Below are 6,000 nucleotides of genomic sequence, written 5' to 3'. Positions count from 1 at the left end.
GGTAAAAATGGGAGCTCATAACCCACTTGAATCAAATTGTGAAATATGATATATCAAGAACTATGTAATGTTTTGAACAGCCAACAATAAAAAATTAAAAAAAAAAGAAAAATGTTTGCTGAGATTACAGTAAACTCGGAGTTCTGTGGAAGCTCTGCAAAAGCTTTCAAATGAAAGTGTATTTTCCTTGTCTCCACTTAGGGCTACTTCAAAAGGGAAGAAAGCTTAGAGAGTATGATGAGAACTAATTGAGTGACTCAAGTTTCAAGCACCTAGCACAAACTGTGTTCGAAATAGAGATCCAAATGTATGTATCCCTCTAGGGGAAAATGAAGTGAAACCTAAAAATTCAAATGTTCCTACAAATGAATGCCTCAATGTAAAAAAAAAAAAAAAAAAACGAAACTTGGGCAGCAAAGTTCAACTGTTATCGTCATCTTTTGTCCTAAGTATCAACAAGATGGGGTGAAAAAAATATTTTCCTATATTCCAGGAAAAGTGGAGTTCTGTGGAAGCTCTGCAAACGTTTTCAGATGAAAGCGTATTTTCCATGCCTCTACTTAGGACTACTTCAAAAGGGAACATAGCATAGAGAGTGCATTGAGAACTTTGATTGAGTCAACTTTCAAGCAGCTAGCACAAACTGTGTATGATTTAGAGTTCCAAATGAATGTATCCCTACTAGGAAAAATGAAGTGAAACTTAAAAATTCAAAGTGTTCCTGAAAATGAACGTTTCAAACTTGAAGGGCAAAATTTGGGAAGCCAAGTGCAAATGGAATCTTCATTTTTCCTGCCAAGTTGAAAAAATATTTGCTGAGGTTCCAGTAAACTTGGAGTTCTATAAAGCCCTACAAATGCTTTCAAATGAAAGTGTATTTTCTTTGCCTCTGCTTAAGGCTACTTCAACAAAGAAAAAAACATAGAGAGTGCACAGAGAACTAATTGAGTGAGTCAAGTATCAAGGAGATAGAACATACTGAGTTTGATTTAGTATTCCAAATACATGTATCCCTAGGGGAAAATCATGTGAAACCTCAAAATTCAAAGTGTTGCTGGAAATGAATGCTTCAATATAGAAGAACAAAATTTGGGCAGCAAAGTGCAATTAGTATTCTTATGTTTTCTGCGAAGTATCAACAAGTTCGTTTGAAAAATATTTCCTGAGTTGCCAGTAAAATCAGAGTTTTGTGGAAGCTCTGCAAACACTTTCATATGAAAGTGTATTTATCTTACCCCTGAGTAGGGCTACGGCAATAGGGAACAAACCATAAAGACCACACTGAGAACTAATTGAGAGAGTCAGGTTTCAAGGAGCAAGCACCAACCGTGTTTGATTTAGAGTTCCAAATGCATGTATCCCTACAGGGGAAAATTAAGTGAAACCTAAAAATTCAAAGTGTTCCTGCAAATGAAAGCTTCGACCTATAAGAATAAAGTTTGGGCAGTCAAGCCCAACTGATATTCTTATCTTTCCTGCCAAGTATCAACAAGATCGGGTTAGAAAATATTTGCTGAGATTCCAGTAAACTTGGAGTTCTGTGAAAGCTGTGCAAACGTTTTTAAATTAAAGTGTATTCTCCATTCCTCTTTGTAGGGCTAATTCAACAGGGAACAAAGCATAGAGAGCACAATAGAACTAATTGAGTGAGTCAAGCTTCAAGCAGCTAGCACAAACCGTTTTTGAATTAGAGTTCCAAATGCATGTATCCCTATAGGGGAAAATGAAGTAAAACCTAAAATTTCAAAGTGTTACTACAAACGAATGTTTCAATGTAGAAGAATGAAACTTTGGCAGCCAAGTGCAACTAGTATCATCATCTTTCCTGCCAAGTATCTGCAAGATTGGGTGAGAAAATATTTGCTGAGATTCCAGTAAACTCGGAGACCTGTGTAAGCACTGCAAACGTTTTCAAATATAAATGTGTTTTCCTTGCCACTTCGTAGGACTAATTCAACAAGAAAAAAGCATAGAGAATGCACTGAGAACTAATTGAGTGAGTCAAGTTTCAAGCAGCTAGCACAAACCATGTTTGATTTAGAGATCCAAATGAATCAAGTTTGAAGCAGGTAGAAGAAATCGTGTTTGATTTAGAGTTTCAAATGCATGTGTCCCTATAGGGGAAAATGAAGTGAAACCTAAAAATTCAAAGTGTTCCTACAAACGAATGCTTCAACTTAAAAGAACAAAACTGAAGAAGCCAAGTGCAACTGGTATCCTCTTCTTTCCTGCCAAGTATCAACAAGATTGGGTGAAAAAAATATTTGTTGAGATTCTGGGAAATTCAGAGTTCTGTGAAAGCTCTGCAAACTTTACACATGAAAGTGTATTTTCCTTGCTTCTACTTAGGGCTACTTCAACAGAGCACATAGCATAAAGAGTGCCCTTAGAACTAACTGAGTGACTCAAGTTTCAAGCAGTTAGCAAAAACTGTGTTTGATTATAGTTCCAAAAGCATGTATCCCTATACAGGAAATTGAAATAAAACCAAAAAACTTCAAAGTGTTCCTAAAAACAAACACTTCAACGTAGAAGAACGAAACTTGGGCAGCCAAGTGCAACTGGTATCCTCATCTTTCATGCCAAGTATCAAACAACATCATATGAAAAAAATATTTGCTGAGTAGGAGTTCTGGGGGAAGCTCTGCAAATGCTTTCAAATGAAAGTGTATTTTCTTTGCCTCTATTAGGGCTACTTCAACAGGTAAATAAAATGTAGACAGCACACTGAGAACTAATTGAGTGAGTCAAGTTTCATGCAGCTAGCACAAACCATGTTTGATTTAGAGTTCCAAATGCATGTATCCCTAGAGGGGAAAAGAAATTGAAACCTAAAAATTCAAAGTTTTTCTGCAAATGAACGATTAAATCTAGAAGAACAAAATTTGGGCAGCCAAGTGCAACTGGTGTCCTTTTCTTTCCTGCCAAGTTTCAAGAAGTGTATTTTCCTTGCCTCAGCTTAGGGCTCCTCAACACTGAACAAAGCATAGGGAGCCCACTGAGAACTAATTGAGTGAATCAACTTTGAAGCAGGTAGCAGAAACCGTGTTTGATTTGGAGTTCCAAATGCATATATCGCTATAGTGAAAAATGAAGTGAAACCGAAAATTTCAAAGTGTTCCTGCAAACGAACGCTGCAACAGAGAAGAACAAAATTTGGGCAGCCATCTGCAACTGGAATCCTCATCTTTCCTGCCAAGTATCAACAATATCTGGTGAAAAAATATTTGGTGATATTGCAGTAAACGTGGAGCTCTGTGGAAGCTGTGCAAATACTTACAAATAAAAGTGTATTTCGCTTGCCTCGGCTTAGGGCTACTTCAAGAGGGATGGAAGCATAAAGAGTGCACTGAGAAATAATTGAATCAGTGAAGTTTCAAGCAGGTAGCACAAACCGTGTTTGATTTAGAATTTCAAATAATGTATCCCAATAGGGGAAAATGAAGGGAAAACTAAAAATTCAAAGTGTTCCTGCAAACAAACGCTTCAACCTAGAAGAACAAAAGTTGGGAAGCCAAGTGTAACTAGTATCCTTATCTCTTATTCCAAATATGAATGTGTTCTGGTGAAAAAAATATTTGCTGAGATTCCTGAAAACTCAGAGTTTGGTAGAAGCTCTGCAAATGCTTTCAAATGAAAGTGTATTTTACTTCCCTCTGCTTAGGACTACTTCAACACGGAAAAAAGCATTGACAGAACACTGAGAACTAATTGAGTGAATCAAGTTTCATGCAGCTAGCACAAACCACATTTGAATTAGAGTTCCAAATGCATGAATCCCTAGAGGGAAAAAGAAAGTGAAACCTGAAAATTCAAAGTTTTCTGCAAACAAAACTTTCAACCTAGAATAACCAAATTTGGGCAGCCAAGTGCAACTGGTATCCTCATATTTCCTGCCAAGTTTCAAGAAGATCTGGTGAAAAAATATTTGCTGAGATTCCAGTAAGCTCAGAGTTCTATGGAAGCACTGAAAATGCTTTCAAATGAAAGTGTATTTTCCTTGCCTCTGCTTAGTGCTATTTCAACAGGGATCAAAACATAAAGAGCGCACTGATAAATAAGTGAGTGAGTCAAGTGTCAAGCTGCTAGCACAAACCGTGTTTGATTTAGAGTTTCAAATGAATGTATTGCTATAGGGGAAAACAAAGGTAAACCTCAAAATTAAAAGTATTCCTGAAAATGATCGCTTCAACATAGAATAATGAAATTTGGGAAGCCAAGTGCAACTGGTATCCTCATCTTTCCTACCAAGTTTCAAAAAGTTTCAGGTGAAAAAAATAATTTCTGATATACCAGTAAACACGGAGTTCCGTGGAAGCTCTGCAAATGCCTTCAAATGAGGGTGTATTTTTCTTGCCTCTGCTGAAGGCTATATCAACAGCAAATAAAGCATAGAGAGTACACTGAGAACTAATTGAGTGAGTCAAGTTTCAACCAGCTAGCTCAAACCATGTCTGCTTTAGAGTTCCAAATGCATGTATCCATAAAGGGGCAAATGATGTGAAAACTCAAAATTTAATGTGTCGCTGCAAACAAACCCTTCACCTAGAAGAGTGAAATTTGGGCAGTGACATGCAATTACTATCCTTATCTTTCCTGCCAAATAACAACTACTTCATTTGGAAAATATTAGCTGAGATTCCAGTAAACTCAGAATTCTGTTTAAGCATTGCAAACACTTTCAAATGAAAGTGTAATTTCCTTGCCCTTGAGTAGGGTTACTTCAAGAGGGATCAAAGCATAGAGAGTGCACTGAGAACTAATTGAGTCTAGTTTTCAACAGGTAGCACAAACCGTGTTTGATTTACAGTTTCAAATGCATGTATCCCTATAGGGAAAAGTGAAGTGAGACCTAAAAATTCAAAGTATGCATAAAAACGAACACTTCAACGTAGAAGAACGAAACCTGGGAAGCAAAATGCAACTGGTATCCTCATCTTTCCTGCCAAGTATCATCAAGATCGGGTGAAAAAATATTTTCTGAGATTCCAGGAAACTCAATTTCTGTGGAAGTTCTGCAAACGTTTTCAAATGAAAGTGTATTTTCCTTGCCTCTACTTATGGCTAGTTAAACAGGGAACATAGCATAGAAAGTAACTGAGAACTAATTGAGTGAGTCAAGTGTCAAGCAGCTAGCAAAAACTGTGTTTGATTTACAGTTCCAAATGCATGTATCCCTACAGGGGAAAACAAAAGGAAACCTAAAAATTCAATGTGTTACTACAACCAAACACTTCTACTGAGAAGAACAAAATTTGGGCAGCCAAGTGCAAATGGAATACTCATCTTTTCTGTCAAATCAACAAAATCAAGTGAAAAATATTTGCTGTGATTCCAGTAAAATCGGAGTTCAGTGGAATTGCTGCAAATGTTTTCAAATGAAAGTGTATTTTTCTTGCCTCTGAATAGGGCTAGTTCAACAGGGAAAAACGGGTAGACAGCACACTGAGAACTAGTTGAGTGAGTCAAGTTTCATACAGCTAGCACAAACCGTGTTTTATTTAGAGTTAAAAATGCATGTATCCCTAGAGGGGAAAATGAAGTGAAACCTAAATATTCAAAGTTTTCCTGCAAATGAACGTTTCAACCTAGAAGAACAAAATTTGGGAAGCCAATTGTAATTGGAATCCACATCTTTCCTGCCAAGTTTCAAGAAGATGAGGTGAAAAAACATTTCCTGAGATTGCAGAAAACTCGGAGTTCTGTGGAAGCACTGCAAATGCTTTCAAATGAAAGTGTATTTTCCTTGCCTCTCCTTAGGGCTAATTTAACAGGGAAGAAAGCATAGAGAGCACAATGTAACTATTTCAGTTTTTCAAGGTTCAAAGGACTAGCAAAAACAGTTTTTGATTTAGCATTCCAAATGCATGTTTCAGTATAGGGGAAAATAATTGAAACCTCAAAATTCAAAGTGTTCCTCCAAACAAACGCTTCAATCTAGAAGAACGAAAATTGGGCAGCCAATGTTACTGGTATTTTTATCTTTTCTGCCAAGTATCA

This window comes from Marmota flaviventris, chromosome 18 (genome assembly GCF_047511675.1).
Source record: "Marmota flaviventris isolate mMarFla1 chromosome 18, mMarFla1.hap1, whole genome shotgun sequence".
Lineage (NCBI taxonomy): Eukaryota > Metazoa > Chordata > Mammalia > Rodentia > Sciuridae > Marmota > Marmota flaviventris.
This window is presented reverse-complemented; position numbering follows the sequence as displayed.